We start from the raw sequence: 21462 nt of genomic DNA, 5'->3' as shown, positions 1-21462 counted from the left end.
CTGATTGTGGGATAGATCATCTCTCCTGAAAAATGCCCAATTCAGGGCTAAAATGGCATCATCATGTTGTATGATGGTATAAAGAGATGCAACGTCTGCCGTAACCAGGTATATTTCTTCTTTCCCTGCCAGATCAAGACCTTCTAATAGTTGTAATAGATTTTTTGTTTCCCGGAGATATGCCTTCGTTTGTACGACACTTTTCTGTAAGAAGAGATCTAGAAATTGGCCCATTCTGGATGCGATGGAACCTATCCCATTCACAATTGGTCTTCCAGGTGGGCATTGGATGTTCTTATGAATCTTAGGTAAAGTGTATATAGTAGGTATTCTGCTACTACATGGTGTTAAATACTTCATTTCTTTGTTGGATAAAACCCCCATAGAGTGACCAGACTCCACCAGTACTTTTAGTTCTTCTTCATACTGTCTGGTTGGATCCTTTTCTAATTTGATGCAAGTGTCTCCATCCATCAACATTTCCATTAATTGGTTATTCTAGAATTCCTTTGTGAGGATGACTATCCCGCCCCCTTTATCTGCGGGTCTTATCACCAAGTCTTTTCTTTCTTCTAACATTTCGATTCCTTGCTGTATATACCGTGGGTTTACATCCTTCTTTGGTATTAAAGTCTCTAGGTCACGTAATACCAGTCCTTTAAAAACATCAATATGTTGGTTGGCACTATTATTAGGGTTAAACAGAGATTTGTTACGTAGTCCACTGTCAGTTTGCACAGATGAAATCGCAGTGACAGGTTGAGAATTTGTTTAGGAAATACTTTTTCATATTTATCTTCCTCATGTACTTGTGTACATCTATAAACACGTTGAACTTGTTAACAGGTCTTTTCAAACCACATTTTAGGCCCAGATTTAATATATTTGTTTCCTTATGCGTTAAGGAAACCCCAGCCAAGTTAAATATGCCTCCTTATCCTTCTCTCGCCTTCGTTTTCTGGACCCTTTGTCCTGCTCTGCACCCTCTTGTTCGTCTCTCCTCTGATATTGGTATTGATTTTGATTCCTTTCCCATGATATTTGTTCTCCCCAGTGGGCTCCTTGTGATGGCTGGAGGTGCATCGGTGGTCTCCCTCTCCTGGGGAAGCCCCGTCCTCGTTTCTGCCACCCCCTCCCTCTCCCTAAAAAAGGACGCAGTGATTGGTATCGTTCTCCATTCTCATATTGTAATGGGTTAAATCTATTATACACTGGGATCTGATGTTGACTATTTTGTGGTGGATGTCTTGTGGGATACGCCCCTCTTCCTCTTGTCATAGTCCCTTTCCCATTGGTATGATTTCTAATTGGAGTGGACTGATTGACAGGCAGGTGGAGAGGACTATCAGTTCTCTGATAATCCCTCACTAGGAGATTATTGTTCTCAGCAGATTGTGGTCCAGTTTGGAGTTCATCCATCTGTCTATTAGTGCCTCTATTCCTTTCAGGGCAGGTCCCATTAGTTTGCTGCCACAAATATATAGAGTTTTTTTGAAAATCTCCCAGATCTCTATGGAATTTTTTTGTATACCCTTTTTTGGTTTATAGCTTGTTTATCATTTTTTCTCAGCAGCCATGGATGCACTCCATTTTTTGAAGAATAGAACTATAGATATTAACAGCATATTTTCTATTAATGAACAAACTTCCATTCAGGCCAATTATAATGGGGCATTAACAGCTCTAGGAAATGCCCTTGAAAAAAAAGTTAGAACTTGGTGGGACATTTGTACATTTGAACAGTACATAAAAGAAAATATCATTGTGAGGAGCTTAAGATGGGAAGTTACCCCACAAGATGGACTTGATGATCCTGAGTCCATGAAAGAGTGGTTAGAATTTTTTAATGGGGTGGGTTTTAAATTACAGGATTTAGTACTAAAGAGAAAGCAAAGGAAAATGGCTAGATTAGAGGCAAAAATGAATGAATTAAAACTAGAGTTGGACCCCATTAAAGACTCCCAACAGGTGATAGACTTTAATACGCGTATAAAAAAGAAGCTGGAAAAAATTGACAAAGACACAAAGAAAGAAAACAAAAAAATTCCATAGAGATCTGGGAGATTTTCAAACAAACTCTATATATTTGTGGCAGCAAACTAATGGGACCTGCCCTGAAAGGAATAGAGGCACTAATGGACAGATGGATGAACTCCAAACTGGACCACAATCTTCTGAGAACAATAATCTCCCAGTGAGGGATTATCAGAGAACTGATAGTCCTCTCCACCTGCCTGTCAATCAGTCCACTCCAATTAGAAATCATACCAATGGGAAAGGGACTATGACAAGAGGAAGAGGGGCATATCCCACAAGACATCCACCACAAAATAGTCAATATCAGATCCCAGTGTATAATAGATTTAACCCATTACAATATGAGAATGAAGAACGATACCAATCACCGCGTCCTTTTTTAGGGAGAGTGAGGGGGTGGCAGAAACGAGGTTGGGGCTTCCCCAGGAGAGGGAGACCACCGATGCACCTCCAGCCATCACAAGGAGCCCACTGGGGAGAACAAATATCATGGGAAAGGAATCAAAATCAATACCAATATCAGAGGAGAGACGAACAAGAGGGTGCAGAGCAGGACGAAGGGTCCAGAAAACGAAGGCAAGAGAAGGATTAGGAGGCATATTTAACTTGGCTGGGGTTTCCTTAACGCATAAGGAAACAAATATATTAAATCTGGGCCTAAAATGTGGTTTGAAAAGACCTGTTAACAAGTTCAACGTGTTTATAGATGTACACAAGTACATGAGGAAGATAAATATGAAAAAGTATTTCCTAAACAAAAATTCTCAACCTGTCACTGCAATTTCATCTGTGCAAACTGACAGTGGACTACGTAACAAATCTCTGTTTAACCCTACTAACAGTGCCAACCAACATATTGATGTTTTTAAAGGACTGGTATTACATGACCTAGAGACTTTAATACCAAAGAAGGATGTAAACCCAAGGTATATACAGCAAGGAATCGAAATGTTAGAAGAAAGAAAAGACTTGGTGATAAGACCCGCAGATAAAGGGGGCGGGATAGTCATCCTCACAAAGGAATTCTAGAATAACCAATTAATGGAAATGTTGATAGATGGAGACACTTACATCAAATTAGAAAAGGATCCAACCAGACAGTATGAAGAAGAACTAAAAGTACTGGTGGAGTCTGGTCACTCTATGGGGGTTTTATCCAACAAAGAAATTAAGTATTTAACACCATGTAGTAGCAGAATACCTACTATATACACTTTACCTAAGATTCATAAGGACATCCAATGCCCACCTGGAAGACCAATTGTGAATGGGATAGGTTCCATCACATCCAGAATGGGCCAATTTCTAGATCTCTTCTTACAGAAAAGTGTCATACAAACGAAGGCATATCTCCGGGACACAAAAAATCTATTACAGCTATTAGAAGGTCTTGATCTGGCAGGGAAAGAAGAAATATACCTGGTTACGGTGGACGTTGCATCTCTTTATACGATCATACAACATGATGATGTCATTTTAGCCCTGAATTGGGCATTTTTCAGGAGAGATGATCTATCCCACAATCAGAAGATCTTCTTACGGAATGCCCTTGACTTCTGTCCAAGTCATAATTATTTCTGGTTTGGGGGAAATTACTATTCACAGCGCAGAGGTGTGGCTATGGGAGCAAAATTTGCACCAAGCATAGCAAACCTTTTTATGGGAGAATGGGAGGATAAAACGATTTTTTCAATCAAAAGACAACAGCTACTCCAATACAGGCGATATATAGATGACCTGATATTTGTATGGTCAGGGTCACGATTATCCCTCAATGAATTCTTTGATGAATTGAACAACAGCAATAGCCAAATAAGACTAACAAGTGAAGTGAGTATGGTGGATATCAACTTCTTGGATGTCAACATATATAGACAAGGTGATAAATTATGTACCAAGGTTTATTTTAAGCCAACGGAGTCAAATAGTTATCTACCCACCCAGAGTGGACACCACCCAATCTGGCTGAAAAAACATTCCTAAGGGACAAATAACCAGAATAAGGAGGAACTGTTCTAATGATGACTTCCATTCTCAAGCAAACACTATAAAGAAGAAGTTAATGGAAAAGGGATATTCGGAGGAACATCTGGAGAAAATTATTGAAGAAGTAGCATCAGTACCAAGAGATGAATATTTGAAGGACATTAGCCCTAGACAGTCTACAAATCGTCAAGAATGGAGCTTTATATCTGGGTTTCATGCGCAATACAGAGAAGTGGAAGATATCTTTACAGCACATTGGCACATTATGTTAATGGGTAAGACTCTCCACTCTGTACTTCCTTCTAAACCTAGCTTCATTTATAGGAGGGCCCCAAATTATGTGGACAAAATAGTAAAAAAGGTTTTGGATCCCCCATCTCACCCTCCCACTTTTTGGGAAAAAGATGGGTTTCATGCCTGCAGAAAATGTAGGGCCTGTAAGGAAGTCAACAGACCCTTGAGGGCCTTAGACCGATTTACAGCTACATCAAATAATAAAGAATTTAAAATAAAAAATGTTATCACATGTAACACTTCTTATGTAGTTTACGCCTTACAGTGCCCCTGTGGGTTGATTTATATAGGCCGGACCAAAAGGTTATTGAGGATCAGTATAGCTGAACATATTGCTAATATAAAACTAGGTTTTAAGGACCATAATGTGTCCCTACATTTTAAGGTTCACCACAACCGTGACCCATCAATGTTAAAATTTTGGGGTATAGAACACATGAAACCAGCTTGGAGAGGATCAAACTTGGTACGTGAACTCTCTAAAAGAGAAACTGAATGGATATATCTGGTTGACACATTATCGACGAAAGGGTTAAACGTGGATGTTGATATAAATTGTTTTATAAGCGACTATTAATTAAGAGCCCCCTACTTGTTTGAGACCATGAATCGATACCTCCCCCGCTTTCTTCTTCTTCTTCTTTTTGTCCTTTTTTAGTTTTGAATCTTTGATAGTAATATTGATATACTTTATTTTTATGCTTTTGGCAGCAATATATATAGCAGTCAGCTACAGTTTATGGCTAGATGTTCACAAGCAATATACCGCATATATTTTTTATTTACTATATATTCTCTATTTTATATTGCACATTTCTCACATTTCTCTCATCTATCCCTGAGCCACTATGATGAGTGGAAATTGATATCTATGGGGCTCATATATAATGTTCTCTTACATATTAACAACGAATATTCAATTTGGGATTTATATCTGAATATTTGCCCTCCTATGATTTGAATAACGACAGAGGAAATAGGGTATATATATTTATATTATAATTTTAGAATGTTTAAAGTGGAAGTAAACTCCCCTATCATTTTCAGCCAAGGAAGCTGCCATCTTTGCCTCTGTTTAATCTTCAACTGCTATGGTGCTGCACATGTGATTCGTTATGACACCAGCCATTGGATGGTTTGATAGTTTGGCTGAGAGCACAGCCAATGTGCAGTTAGCATGCCTTTTTTTTTTTTTAACTGTTTAAATCCATGGGTTTACTTCCACATTAAATAGCTTACTCTTTTGATAATATAAATTTGTTTTAATATTTTGCCTTAAGTGGTGATTATATAAACCAATATAGGCTATATACACATTTTATCACAAAAAATATATATTAAATGTGGTTTTTCAATGATTCTATATATTATTAGTGCAATGCGTTTATAATTGCATCAAAGTTGCATCGCAACATATACGATTTTAATGATGAAGTAAGTTTATATCCATTTTCCTCAGAACAGTGTGCGGTGTAGCCTTTTACACTAGCAGTTTGTTATGGAACAACAGCAGCTCTGTAGGAATATATAATTTCCAAGATTTAAACAATGTATGTTTTCTATCTTAGTTTTGCCTGTTCTCTGGTTGCCATTTTCGCTTTGTTTCATATTTTAGATGTATGCTTTTAAATGATATATGTCTGTGTTCTGTTCCGGTGTATGGATGCCATAGCTTTGCTATGGAGATCACCAAACTCTATAGTTTCTATTTGGCCAGCATTTATTGCCTGGTTTTCCGCTGTATAGTGAAGCCTGATCTGCCTGGTTTTCATGGCAACGGCTACACATATGAGTCATCAGGATGTTCCGGGACTGGCTCATGCGGCGGGGGATAGGGCTATTTTAATTTATTTAGATTAGCTTTGAAACCGCCTCCGTTTGGCATTGAGCCGGATCAGCTGTGTTTCCATGACAATTGGGACGCCCAGCGGGACGTTCCGTGATTGGTGTATGCAGCGGAGGACGTGACTATTTAAATGCTCTCTAAAGTCGTATAGCCACGCCCTCAGTTGAAGTTGGAAGTGACGAAACGCATCAGGGCCTGGCCTATACGACATTGACCGGAAGTTACAGCTGCTTTCCACCGTTAACCAAATCCAGGAAGTAACAACAGTGTCAGCAAAAAAGACACATGGGGAAAGTTCCTGGCATCCATCTGAAACGGTGACAGAACACACTGATGTTCTTATGCTTATTTTCTTTTTATTAAATGTACGCAGATTGACATTAGGGTTTTAAATGTGTGACCATTTTGAATAAAAAATAGAATTACGCTATGTGCGAATCTTTTGATATTCAATGACGTTGTGGAAGCGTGTTTGGCAGACGAACCCTGGTGGAGGACATTTGAATTGTGGTGTATAAAAACTGGATTATTCCCTTAAAGGCGCTAGTTATTCTTGTATCTGGTGAGTTTAACCCCCTGAGGGGATACGAGCTTCACGTGGTGAAATATTGGTGCAATCCTGGTGGATGGAGTAGCTACAGCACTTTTTGATGAACATTATGATCACCCTACAGCGTTGATTATACCATCATTGTCACCCTTTCTGCACAATCTCCTTTTGGATCTTTATGCTGTTATTTGGGACTTTAAACTATTTTTTATTTGTGTACTATTTGTTTTATGAATACAATAAGTTTGTGTAAAAAAATAAAAAAAGTCTTAATTTTCCCAAGAATTGTGGGAAAAAATTACAACTTCAAAAAAACTCACCATGCCCCTTACTAAATACCTTGGACTGTCTACTTTCCAAAAAGGGGTAATTTGGGGGGTATTTATACTTTCCTTGATTGTTAGTGTCTCAAGAAATGAGATAGGTCTTCAGTACATCAGGTGTGATCAGATGTGATAAATTTTCAGTGATTTGCACCCTAACTTATAGGTTATTTTTACCAAAGATATGTAGCAGTATACATTTTGGCCCACATTTATGAATAAAAAACAGAAAATTGTTCCATACTTACCGTAATTTTCTTTTCCTGGTGCCTATCCATGGCAGCATACCTGTGACAAGCTCCGCCTTGGCTCCTCCCTCAGGACTAGTGAATATTATAAAAGAAAAGGTTAGTACAGCCCCCGCATTCTCGTTAATATAGAATACCGAGGGTGGGAATGTATGCTGCCATGGATAGGCACCAGGAAAAGAAAATTACGGTAAGTATGGAACAATTTTCTGTTTTCCTGGTGCCTCCATGGCAGCATACCTGTGACAAATAACTAGCTGAGACGGGTGGGATAATGCTTAGAGGTTTATTTAAAGAATTTATTATTTAGAAGAGGCTAAGGCCGAAGTGATTGCCTGTCTGCCAAACTCCACTGAGGAGAGAGCTCCTGGGTCCACCCTGTAATGTTTCAGGAATGTGTGTTGGGATGACCAGGTTGCTGCCCGACAAATAGTTTCGATCGACACATTCGCTCTTGCCGCCCAAGAGGCAGAGACCGCTCTTGTGGAGTGCGCCCTGACCGCTGAAGGGGTCTCTAGTCCCTTTGTCCTGTACACCTTGTGGATGAGTTTGACGATCCATGAAGCGATCGTTCTGGCTGATGCCTCCTTTCCTTTACGTTTTCCCCAGGGAATTATGAACAGTCTGATGGAAGCCCGGAATGGAGCTGTGGCTTGGAGATAGCATTTCAGAGTGGAGGCGATGTCTAATTCATGAAGAGTGACAGAGTCCTGTTCAGAAAATGTTGGGAGTGCCCAGGGTTCTGACATGCTCAAGGATGAAGCGACCTTGGGAATGAACCCTCGTATTGTTCTAAGTTCCACTCTATCTGGGTAAAAAATAATATGATCCTGATCTGCTCCCAAAGCTTGGAGCTCTGACACCCGCCTGCCGGAGGTTATGGCTATCAGAAAGGCTAATTTTAAAGTTAGGTTCCAGAGTGATATTGAGTCCGAAGGGGCAAAGGGTGGATTGGCTAAGGACTCCAGGATGACCGTAAGGTCCCAAGTGGGAAAAGATTGTTTAGACGGTGGTCTGATCTTCCTGACGGCCTTAAAAAATTGGATTAACAATGGGTCCTCCGCCCATCTTCTACTGGTTGCTGCTGAGATCGCTGACACCTGTACCTTCAAAGTACTCAATGCAAGACCCAGGTCCAGGCCTGCCTGCAGGAACTCAAGAATTTGAGATGACGAAGGGGAACCTGGATCACAGTTTCTATCAAGCATGAAGGTCTTGAAGTTGTTCCATACTTTATCATATATGTTGTTTGTGGATGGTTTTCTTGCCTTGAGCAGGGTTGCGATCACCTTGTCGGAGCACCCTAGGGATTGGAACCTTTCCCTTTCAGTTGCCAGATGTGAAGGTCCAGCCTGCGGGGATCTGGGTGGGTGTGACATCCTTGCGACAGGAGGAGGGGTACTATTGGAACTTTGACTGGAGGACTGGTGCTCAGATCCATTGCCGTAGGGAACCAAGGCCTTCTTGGCCAGTATGGCAGAACCGCTATCACCGTCGATGTCTCCCTCACGAGTCTTGACAGGAACCTCGGTATGAGGGGCTGTGGGGGAAAAGCGTAGGCCCGATCGCATGCCCACGGGGCTGATAGGGCATCTGTTGCCTCCGCCTGGGGGTGCGGAAATCTCGAGATAAACCTTGGCAGTTTGGTGTTGGATGCTGTCGCAAAGAGATCTAGCTCGAGGGGCCCCCACTGGATCATTATCCAGTTGAAGATTTCCGGGTGTAAGGACCACTCGTTGGTGTCTGCGAACCTGCGGGAAAGGCTGTCTGCCCTTGAGTTGAGATGGCCGGGCAGATAGACTGCCCTCAGGTCCTTCAGATTCCTTTCGGCCCAGAGGAATATGGGCTCCACCTCGTTCAGGAGGGATCTGCTGCGCGTTCCCCCTTGACGGTGCACATAAGATACCGCGGCCCTGTTGTCCATTCTGAGGAGAACTGGTTTGCCCGAAATCTCGAACTCCAGGGCTAGCAGTGCAAGATAGGCCACTCTGAGCTCCAGGACATTGGACACCACGCCTGCTGCATTGAAGGACCATCTCCCTTGTACTGAGGTCTTGTTGGAATGTGCTCCCCAACCAGCTGCGCTGGCATCGGTAGTAATTATGATCCAGTCGACATGCCCTAGCGGGCGAGACTTCAGAAGCGACTGTCTCTTCATCCACCAATGTAGACTCCTGAGCATCCGGGTTGTCAGGTGTATGGGTTGGGATAGATATCGTTTGTTCCACATTCTTAAGAACTCCAGCTGAAAATGTCTCAAATGCCAGTGGGCCCAGGGGACCATAGGGATGCATGATGACATCCGACCTATCAGGCTCAAACAATTTGAGGCTGTCAGGTAGGATCTCAAGCTCACCTTCTTCATCTGTTGGATAATGGAAGATACCTTCTGAGGAGGGAGAGACACTGATCCTTTCATTGTATTGAACAGGGCTCCCAGATAGACCATCTCTTGGGTCGGAGAGAGAAGACTTTTCTCGTAATTTATCTTCCAACCGAAATCCACTAGTGTTGTTAACAGGATATCCCTGTGTTCTAATAACTGGGTTGGGTTCTTCGCCAGGAGTAGAAGGTCGTCCAGATAGTGATACACCCGGAGCCCCAATTCTCTCAGAGGTGCTATGATGGCAATCAGGGTTTTTGTAAAGACTCTGGGTGACGTGCAGAGGCCAAACGGAAGGCTCCGAAATTGGAGATGTACTTGCCCCACCGCAAATCTCAGGTATTTCTGGAACGTAGGGAGTATAGGTATGTGTAAGTAGGCGTCTTGCAGGTCTATAGACAACATCCAATCCCCTGGTTGGACTACGCGAATGATCGTCTGAAGAGACTCCATCTTGAACTTTTCCAGAAAAATGTAGCGATTTAGCCTCTTTAGGTCTATCACAGGTCTCCACCCTCCGTTTCTTTTGGGGACTAGAAACAGGGTGGAATAGAAACCTGAAAATCTCTCAGGTGGAGGCACTGGAACTACTGCCTGTTGTTCCTGTAGGGAAAGAAGAAATCACTTCAGAGCTTCCGCCTTTTGAGGAGATCTTGACACCCTTGTCGGAGAAAAATAGTCCTTGGGGGGTTGGTTTAGGAAGGACCAGGAATGACCGTGTTTGACTGTTGCAACTACCCAGGGATCCCTGCATTTTTGTTCCCAAATCTTTGAGAACTGTTTCAACCTGGCCCCCACAGGGATCACTTGGGCTGGCCTGGCGTCAAAAAGATTTTGATGGCTCCTGTGGGGTAGGTACCGGCCTCTGCCTCCTGGACTTGAGAAACGTCGACTGTGTGCTCTTCCAGTTGTGCCTGAAGCCTTTCCCTTGTCTTGATTGTCGGTAGTCCCTATTTTTGGAATATTGGAACCTTGGTGCAGAGGATCTGAAACGTCTAGATCGCCTGTCTTGAGGAAGTAGGCCTGACTTTCCGCCGGTGACCCGAGAGATGGCTTTGTCGAGTTTTTCCCCGAACAAGGCTTTACCGTCAAAAGGTATCTTGCACCAATTTTGCTTCGAGGCAACGTCCGCTGCCCATGGTTTTAGCCACAGTGCCCTTTTGGCCATTACTGTGTGAAGCATTGCCCTTGCGGAGCAACGAATGGAATCGATGGCGGCTTCTCCAATGAAGTCGGCTGAGAGCTTCAGCTCATCCAATGCCCTTATTATCTCTTCTTTAGGGATATCCTGTTGGATTGCCGACTCTATATTATCTGTCCAGACGCGTAGTGCGTTGGACACTGATGTCAGAGCTATTGCAGGTTTACAGGCATATCCTGCCATCTGATAGGCCTTCTTAAGGTCAAGGTCCATCCTTCTATCCAGAGGGTCCTTGAAGGAGGTTGAATCATCTAGGGGTAAAGTGACGTTCTTGGCCAGCCTTACCACTGCGGCATCTACCACCGGCGGGCCGTCCAGCATTTTGGAATCTGCCTCGGAGAGAGGGTATAATTTTCCCAATCGATTGGTGGAAAGTCTTTTGTCTGTCCTCCCCCATTCTTCCTCGATCACCTCCCTGATTTCCTCCATAAGAGGGAAGAAGGAGATCTGGCGCTTAAGGAAGGGGAAGTATGATTTGGACTTCCTGACCTCCACGGAATCCTCCCAACCGATTGCTTGTTTAACGGCCTGCACATAGGGCTGGACCATGGCAAAGGCAAAGCCAGAGGCATCTGTGTCATCTGAGGAATCCTCTGAAATGGCCATTTCGTCCTGATGCTTAGAGGAGGAGGGAGGGAACAGACGACCACTTCCACTGGTGGATGGACCAGGAATGGAGGCCTCCGCCATCAGCTCCTGAGGAGGAGATGCCGGTTGTTGTGTCGGCCTTGTAGCGACCAATTCCGTAAGGGAGTCTTTTACTGCCTTTTTAAGGAGATCTGCCACCTGTAGGCTCTCAGACTCTCTGTCTGCTGCATAGTCTCTAAGGCAGTCTCGACAAATTAGTTTGTCCGGAAGTGGGGAGCCTCCGCAGGCCTGACATCTGGTAGGTCTAGGTCTCGGGGAGCGCGAATGACGGCGCCTCTTAGCTGAAGCTTTCCTGCCGCTTCTGTAATGCCCATGTCTGGGTGACCTGTCTCTGCTGTGACAGGAATCATCATCGTCATCTCCATATCGCCTTGAGGTCTTCTTAGACGTCTTCTGGCGTACAGGACTGAAATACAAAAGTATTGTCCTTAGTGCACTCTTTTTTTTTTTTTTTTTAAACTTACCTGGGCGTAGGTCCTTACCTTGGGAGTAGAGTAGGATCTTGAGCGGGCGGCGAAAGGCTCATGTTTAGGCGGCTTAGCAGAGGTAACGGCTAGGAAAGAGTCAGAGGAAAAAGGCGTCAACCAGTCGTGCGCTGATTCACGGAAAAGAAGGGAATTTGCCTACAAAAGTGACGATTCCCACCCCCCGTTACTGTGTGTTGTGTTTTTGTGTTTTTTTTTTTTTTTTAAATCCATTTTTTATATATATTTTTTTTTTTTTTGGAGGCTCCGATTTAAATAATTTAATATATTAATAAATTAATTCTTTTTAAGTGAAAAGAGACATTCCATCAGAGCTATACCAATATATTCGGATGATCACAAGTACAAAAACAAATGCATTAAAACATGCCTTACCTTAACAGGGGTGGGAATAGCCTGGAACTCTAGAGTGTAATTCTCTTGTTGACCACAGGCATTTCACTTGTGCTGCTGGGGAAATAAATAGGAGGAGGGGAAGTGATGTCGTGCTAAAGCTCCTCCTCTGACACTCTGAGGGCAAAAAGAACCATTCGCCCTCAAAAAAGATGGCCGCCGAAGCTTCCGACGCTACCGCGCACGCGCCGAACGTCAAAACTGACCGTCGAAACATACGACCCGCCGGCGCATGCGCAGACGACGGCGGGAACGCTATACTATTATAAAATGACACAGACTCGCCGCGCGCGGCCCCTAGTGAGTCTGGGAGTGACAAACACACATGGGAAAGGAAAGGGGGGCCTGCTAGGACTATGGGGACCGCGGAAACAGAGCGCAGGAGAGAGGAAGGACAGATGAGACTGGAGGGAAAAAACAAACCTCAGGGACAGAGCAAAAGCTGCTACCTCTGCTGCCATAGACTGGAGCCTGAACGCCCATACTGCAGGTAAAGCTCTTACTTAAGAGACAAACTGCTTGTCCCAAAAGATCCTACAGAAGGGACTTCCAACCTTATAAGCGCATTTAGCTGCCCAAGAGAAGGAACTGCGTCCGGGAGAGGCTTGAACCCGGACGGACGCTGCCGAATGCAGAAGGTAAGGACGCCGACCAGGATTCACTGCCATGAGGTATGAGGAAAAAAAGGAGAATGCGGGGGCTGTACTAACCTTTTCTTTTATAATATTCACTAGTCCTGAGGGAGGAGCCAAGGCGGAGCTTGTCACAGGTATGCTGCCATGGAGGCACCAGGAAATTACTTATTTGCAAAATTTTACAATATAAAATAAAAAAAAAAGTGTTTTTTTTTTCAAAATTTTCGCTCTTTTTCTGCTTATATCGCAAACAAGAAAAACCCAGCGGTGATTAAATAGTACCAAAAGAAAGCTCTAATTGTAAGAAAAAAATGATAAAAGTTTTGTTTGGATATAGTGTAGCTTGACAGAGTAATTGTCATTCGAAGTGTGAGAGTACTGAAAGCTGAAAATTGGTCTGGGCGGGAAGGTGTTTAAGTGCCCTTTATTGAAGTGGTTAAAAATATTTAGTGCAATTCGCATTTGGAAATTTTGCGTACCATGTTTGCTCCTCTCCACCTGGGGGTGTATTTTATCAATCCCACAGAATTTAAGACCACTGAGGTCTCTATTGGGTTTCTCTCTAAAGTGAAGCAACACACTGTGTTCATTGAAACCTATAGTTATTTTGTATATATGCTCCGACACCCTCTTGGCTAGAGTTCTTTTAGTGCGTCGTATATACACATTAGCCCGCACGGCATTGCAGGGCATGCACCACATGTGTTGACATATACTAAATAAACTCTCACTTGAAATTGTTTACCATTTGCAGTGGATGTAAAGTTTGTCAAACCTTTATATGGGTATAACCTTATAATATGGAGAGTATGATAGAGAAAGCAAAGGGATTTTAACGGTGCATCCTATGTTTGTTTATAGCAGCGATGCTGTTTTGGCATGTACCCTCCCCTCCCCTTCCTGGCCCACTAGGATTATGGGGATTGTAAGCCTAGAGCTCTCCTATCTATGGGAGCATGCGCACTCGCGCTCATTCGTCCATATCGAGCCAGTGATGTCAGACGCCAGCTCGGTAGCAGGGCATTATAAAAGCCAGCGTTTGCTTGTCATTCCTCGTGGTGCACGCCTGAGGATATGACTATATTCCCTTGGAGTCTGAGTAGTCTTTTTGGTGAGTGGCTTATCACTAATATCTTTTCTCTTGTGTGGTGTAAAATTACTCTCGATTACTATTTATATAATATACTTGTTGCCCTTATACTACCTATTTCTATGCTGTTTCATTACATCTTTCACACTCACTGCTTCTACCTACCTTCACTTCCATACTTGATATACATGTATGAGCCATCATGTAGTTGGTGGATTTTTCCTTTAGTGCCTGTTTGGTACAATATGCACTGAAGACCCATACAGTCTCTTTTTTATATTTTTTCACACAATTTTGTCATTTATTTTCCTTTTTTCCCCCTTTTCCTTTTTCTCCGTTTTGCTATTTATTTCTTTATTTATTTTTTCTTCCCCTTTTTTTGTCTTTTTTAAGGTTGATTTGATACTTAACCAGCTCATTGGCACTTCTTACTAGAGTCATGCCTCTATGTGGTCCATTTTATTGGTTTTATGTGAATAAGCAAACAATTTCCTTATAGCTAAATTATTTTTTTTTTTTTTCTCAATCAAAAGTTTTATTGAAAACAAAGTCAGGTTTACAGTCAATGTTTGAATACACGTATTATAGCCGTCTATCTGTAAACAGAAAAAACAAATAATTACATCTCCAGTGTATTCTGATTTGGTGAACGATAAAATATGAGGTGATTACACAATAGAGGACATTAAACAGCGTACAATATTTGAGGAAGGGTGAGTATTGAGTGGGGTGTTTGGGAGGGGGGGGGGAGAGGTGGTGGCAGGGGGTGAGGGGAGGGGAGGGGAATGTGGGATGTGGCTCGCCCTTTGCAATAGTATATAACTCCGCTTGTTACATATACTCTTTGTCATTCTGAGCCTGGTTCCTACTCTGTTGAGGGTCAAAATATGTTGGAAAGGTTAGCCTTTAAGTGTATGAAATTCGGGAGAGAGTGTGAAGGCCAGCCATGGTTGCCATGTTTTGTTAAAATTTGTGCTGTTTTCATGTTTGGTTGCCACAATCTCCTCCATCTTGTAGATATATTGTACTCTGTTAAGCCAGTCTGTAATTCCCGGGGCTTGGTCGTTTTCCAATGAATTGGTATCAGTGTTTTGCCAGCTGTGAGAAGATGTCGGGTCAGCGATTTTTTGTATCGGTTTAAATTGATGGAGACCAGATTAATCAAGCATGTGGCCGCATTCAATTCCAGGAGAGTTTCTGTGATGTGCTTTATCCAGGTTCTAATTGCATCCCAATAGGTTTGTAGCTAAATTTTTTTTATCAACTCTTAACCACTTTCGGACTGGGCCATTTTGCTGGCTTAAGACCAGACCACTTTTTGCGATTCGGCACTGCGTCGCTTTAACTGACAATTGCGCGGTGTGTGCTCCCAAACAAAATTGCCGTCCTTCTTTTCCCACAAATAGAACTTTGTTTTGGTGGTATTTGATCACCCCTGCGTTTTTTATTTTTTGCACTATAAACAAAAATAGAGCAACAATTTTATAAAAAAAAAAAAACGCATTATTTTTTACTTTTTGTTATAATAAATATCCCCCAAAAATATATATAAATTTTTTTTTTTACCCCTCAGTTTAGGCCGATACATATTCTTCTACATATTTTTGGTAAAAAAAATAAAAAAATAAAATAAAAATCGCAATAAGCGATTATTGATTGGTTTGCACAAAAGTTATAGCGTTTACAAAATAGGGGATAGTTTTATGGCATTTTTATTAATATTTTTTTTACTAGTAATGGCGGCGATCAGCGATTTTTATTGTGATTGACATTATGGCAGACACATCGGACATTTTTGACACATTTTTGGGACCATTGTCATTTATACAGAAATCACTGCTATACAAATGCAGTGATTCCTGTGTAAATGACACTGGCAGCGAAGGGGTTAACCAGTGGGTGGCAGTGTAGGGGTTAAGTGTTCCTAGGTGCGTGTTACTAACTGTGGGGGGCTGGGCTTTGTTTTAGTGAAAACTGATCTCTTCTCCAATCACATCGAGCAGAGATCAGCGTCAGCGTCGGGGAGATGCTGTTTACAACGGCATCTCCTCGTTCAGCCGCCCCGTGAGATGATCACGGGTATCCCCGCGGCAATCGAGTCCACATGACCCGCGACCAGACTCACGGGGGTCCCGACCGCCACGCGAGCACACCGCCGGCCGCGCGCTCGCGATGGCAGGGCGGCATTTAAAACTGCATGTACCTGTACGCCAATATGCCTGCCCGTGCCATTCTGCCAACGTACATCGGCGGGCGCCGGTCAGGAAGTAGTTAAATATTGACAAGGAGAGTTTAAAAAATAAAAAAATAAAATAGAAAAATTTGGAGGATCATTATCCCCATTTGTTGAGCTTTTTGGCAACATATTCATTCTATATATATTTTATTTTGCAGTAGATATATTTATTGTTTTTTTCTTTAGTGTTTTGTTTTTCTTTTTTTTAGCTGGACTTTTAGCCTCTATGGTCTATTTGGTAACACTAGACTTGTGGGGTGGATAAATAGCTGTTTGTCCATCTGGCAGTGCTTGGAGGTGGGTCGTGTGGCGTGGGGTTTAATGTTGTTCCTTGTCAGTGTGTTTCCCTGTATATTTTTTCTTATGCATGTTTTGATTGAAATTCTTGTATATTCCCTGTTTTAATTTAGACATTTTATCGCTGGAATATTCGCACATCCCCTGAGGAAGCAATTCATCACTGTCCTGTATAACATTATATTGCTATTGTTTGCATATTTCATGTATGCATGATAATTTTATTCCTGAGCTAAATAAATATTTAAATTAAAAATTTTTTTGTATAATTTGTCACTATATGAAAAATAGGATGCACCGTTAAAATCCCTTTGCTTTCTCTATCATATTTTCCATTTTCTTGGGATGTGGTGCCTATTCTTATGGGTGCTTATTCTGTTTAGTTGAACCAAATCTATTTTCAACCTTATAATATGATAATAACTTGCATATAAACCTTTAAAATTAGCACTTTTGATTATTCATGTTCATGTCCCATAGACTTTAACGGTGTTCAAACTAATTTTTTGCCTGTTCGCCCCATCGTTCTCATCTGTCATGCTCAGTATCCTGTTGGCCTCTTCACTGGTGTACCTTTTGTTGGAAATTTTAGCCAATAAATTTACAGGTACCTTGTGCAACTTACAGGTAAAAAAGCACCTGGCTGTCAGGGACTGTTTGAACCACTACAAAAAAAAAAAATAATGTACCTGCTATTGCTAGCAGAGATCAGGCCTGATCTTGCCAACGCTGCGGTTTTGTGTGTATCAGAAGTGACACTGCACATGTTGGGGGGGGGGGGGGGGCAGAGGGGCTACACACAGGTGCTGGCAGGTGGCAGAGGGGCTGATCCTACCAACACTGCATTTTTGGGGACATACTATTAGGGACGCTAGTATAGTTCTGATCTGATCAATGATATTGATTCATTCAGTCACTATACTAGTAATGAATGTTTATAGTGTGTGTGTGTGTGTGTGTGTGTGTGGTACTGGCAATCAAAGGGTTAAATGTGGTAATGAATGTGTGGCAGGCAATCTGACACTATCTGGGATTGATGCTAACTGACGCCAACACTATCTGGTGTCACTCATACAGTGATCCGAAAAAAAGATCTGTACACTGTACTAATAATACTGTGACAGGGCAGTGAAAGGGTTAACTGGGGGGCAATCAGGGAGTTACAATTTATTAGGGAATATGTGGTGGGCAAACTGACCCTATCTGGGACTGATGCTAACTCTATCTAGTGTCACCAATGACACTAATACAGTGATCAGTAAAAAATCGTTTCACTGTACCTAATGACACTGACAGGGCAGTGAAAGGGTTAACTGGGGGGGGGGGGGTGATCAGAGGGTTAAATGTGCCTAGCTATGTGAACTGGTGTTAGTGTAGTGCTTTTACTCATAGTAGCTGTTGTCTCTTCTCTTTGTGGAACTGAAAAAGGCTCCATCAGAGAAGAGCGTGTAATTTCCTGTGCCTATGTTTAGTAAACACAGGCACATGCGGTTCTGTAATTCGTCAGAACCGATCAGCAGATCCAGACCAAAAATTATTGGAATGAATCACAGTACCGCTGGATCGGTGGGCACACATATGCATGCCCCCTACCCTAAATGCTGGTCACTTACTAGGTACGTGATCTGGCGCAGAGTGGCCGTCCTGCTGCAGTAAATGTGCCATGGGCAGTGTGCAACTGGTTAAATGAAGCCTCCAATCACTGACTGTGGCTCATTCTGGTAATTTGTTTTTATTTCTCTGCAAATTAAGCTGTACATCGGTGTTGCAGAGGCATAAACACAAGGGGCTTGGGGCTCTAACACACTCTTTAAATAAAACCTTTCCTCACTGACTATGGTTCATAAGCCCCAGCCAGTTTATTTTCACCAATGCTTACTTCGCTCAAGCATCAGATTAGAGCTCACTTATAGAGAGGCATAAAGCATCTCGAGTCCTCCACTTACAGTATTGTATAGGTGGTGGCTGGGGCTCTAACACACTCTTTAAATAAAACATCTCATTGCTGCCTGGCTCATATGTTCTGGCCAGCATTATTCATTTTGACATCAAATTTTGATTTGTTTTTAGTCATAGTCTTTTGATCAAAATGCCATTTTAGTTTGAGTCATATTTTAGTAATTTGAATGGTTTTAATTTCAGTCATATTTTAGTTGACTAAAATCTCCAATACATCTTAGTCTACTTAAATTCAAGCAGTTTCATAAACAAATACAATTTTTGCTTTTTGACAAACAGAAGTGCAACTTTAATAAATAAATAAAAAAAACTGTAAACTATTGGCTGTGATGTCATTGCACGTTACCTGAATATATTACCAACAATAAATATTAAGAAAAAAAAGAAAAATCACATTTTCTTAATTTTTTTTCTTTCAGCAGCTTAGTAGATGCCCCCTACATATTCTTCATTTTGACCTCAAATTTCAATTAATTTTAAGTCAGTCTTTTGACTAAAATGCCATTTTAGTTTTAGTCGTATTTTAGTAAACTAAAATAGTGTTAATTTAGTGTACGAAAAAAAAATTTGTTGGCAAAATTAACACCACTGGTCAGTGTATTTATATCACACAGTTTATGTTGGATAATGCCTTTTTAACCAGTTAACAACTGGCCCATAGCCAAATGACTGCTACAGGGCAGTTGCTTAACATTGGGAGGGTGTACAGTGACGTCCTCCAAGAATTCCGCTCTTGCGTGCCCCCTGGGGTGTGCACTCGAGAACATCTGTGACCGCTGGGTCGCTCAAATGACAGAGTGATCACTTATAAACAAACCGGCCTCATGTCATGATGCCGGTTCCTCCCCCCCCCTCTGTACCGATCGGTACTGTGGAGGGGGAGAGATCAGTGACAGCAGCGCTATGGGCTAGATCTGTAGTACCCACAGCGCTGCTCACTGACAATTAACCCTGCAATGCCCTGCCAATACTCTGCAATGCCCAGTAATACCCTGCCAATACTCTGCAATGCCCTGTCAATACTCGGCAATAAACTGCCATACCCAGCCATACTCGGTGATACCCAGCCAAGAGGGGACATCCCCCCCTCCCGCTGCTCTCCGGTGCTTCTACTGACTCACCGCTACGATCAAAGCCAAAAACGTTTATTTTTTTATTTCAGGCTTCCCAGTCTAGATGTGAGATGTGGGGTCTTATTGACCCTATATCTCACTGGAAAAAGGACCTGTCATGCCATATTCCTATTACAAGGGATGTTTACATTCCTTGTAATAGGAATAAAAGTGATCAAAAAATGTATTTTTGAGGAAAAAAAGTGTCAAACTAAAATAAAGTAAAATTAACAATACATTATTTTTTTTTTTAAACCGCCCCTGTCCCCGTGTGCTCGCATGCAGAAGCGAATGCAAGTCTCGCCCACATATGAAAAAACGGTTTTCAAAGCACACACGTGAGGTATCGCTGCAAACGTGTGAGTAAGAGCAATAATTTTGGCCCTAGATCTCCTCTGTAACTCAAAACATGTAACCAGTACAAAATTTTTTAAGCGTCACCTATGGGGATTTTTAAGTAGTGAAGTTTGGGGCCATTCCACGAGTGTGTGTAATTTTTAAGGGTGACATGTTGGGTATCTATTTACTCGGTGTAACTTCATATTTCACATTATGCAAAAACATTCCAAAAAAACACGTTCGAAAAATTGCTGCGCAAATACCGTGTGACATAAAAAGTTGCAATCACCACCATTGTATTTTCTAGGGTCTTTGCTAAAAAAACATATATAATGTTTTGGGGTTCTATGTAATTTTCTAGCAAATAAATTATGATTTTTACATGTAGGAGAGAAATGTCAGACTTGGACTGGGTGCTCCAGAACGCCTGATGGTGCTCCCTGCTTGTTGGGCCTCTGTATGTGCCCACACTGTGTAAAAGTCTCACACATGTGATATCGCCATACTTGGGAGTAATAGTAGAATGTGTTTTGGGGTGTAATTTGTGGTATGCATATGCTGTGTGTGAGAAATAACCGGATAATATGACAATTTTGTGAAAAAATAAAAATAAAAAATCTTGCTTTTGCAAAGAATTGTGGAAAAAAATAACGTCAAAAAACTCACGATGCCTCTTACTAAATACCTTGGAATGTCTTCTTTCCAAAAAGGGGTAATTTGAGGGGTATTTGTGCTTTTCTGGCATGTTAGGGTCTCAAGAAATGAGATAGGCCGTCAGTACATCAGGTGTGATCAATTTTCAGATATCGGCACCATAGCTTGTGGTCTCTAACTTTCACACAGACCAAATAATATACACCAATTTGTACTTATTTTTACCAAAGATATGTTGTAGTAGTATAAATTTTGGCCAAAATTTATGAAGAAAAATTACTAATTTGCTACATTTTATAACAGAAACGAAGAAAAATTAACTTTACTGAATTTTCGGTCTTTTTTTCTTTTATAGCACAAAAATTAAAAATCCATCGGTGATTAAATACTAGACATGTGCACACTGAAATAATTTTGTTTCAGAATTTCGTTTTCATCCGAAAAATACATTTAGTTACTCCCGAAATTCGTTTTTATTTATTTCCAAAATCCAAATTAATTAAGGTTGAATCTGTCATTAAAGTCTTATGGTGCCTGTTGAATGTTCAAAAAAGATTAGATGGAGCAGTTAAACTGTATGACTCTATATAGTTTAGCTGCTCTGTTGAATCTCCATCTAGAACATTTGACAGACACCGTAAGCCAAAGATTCGATGTTTGTATGTTTTTCGCTGTTTTGTTGAATCTTTGTCGTTCATGTTGAATGTATATAGTTCAAACAGAAAATGGACTGGTGATAGTGATCA

The 21462-nt window shown here is 41.7% G+C and overlaps 1 protein-coding gene and 1 long non-coding RNA gene across 2 annotated transcripts in view; both read right to left on the bottom strand.

Moving 5' to 3' along the window:
• The window catches only part of GUCY2C (guanylate cyclase 2C), a 1344189-nt gene that overhangs the window by 441986 nt on the left and 880741 nt on the right, over positions 1-21462 (bottom strand). The window lies entirely within an intron of this gene.
• On the bottom strand, positions 11816-12180 carry LOC143926999 (uncharacterized). Its single transcript, XR_013262193.1, has 2 exons — positions 11999-12180; positions 11816-11922 (listed from the first exon to the last, which is right to left on the bottom strand). It is a non-coding gene; the product is annotated as an uncharacterized LOC143926999 (long non-coding RNA).

Source organism: Lithobates pipiens, unplaced genomic scaffold (genome assembly GCF_037356315.1).
Source record: "Lithobates pipiens isolate NorthernLeopardFrog02 unplaced genomic scaffold, aLitPip1_a1.2 Scaffold_23, whole genome shotgun sequence".
NCBI classification, from domain to species: domain Eukaryota; kingdom Metazoa; phylum Chordata; class Amphibia; order Anura; family Ranidae; genus Lithobates; species Lithobates pipiens.
Note: the sequence above shows the minus strand (reverse complement) of the source record. Positions and strands in the feature narration are given on the sequence as shown.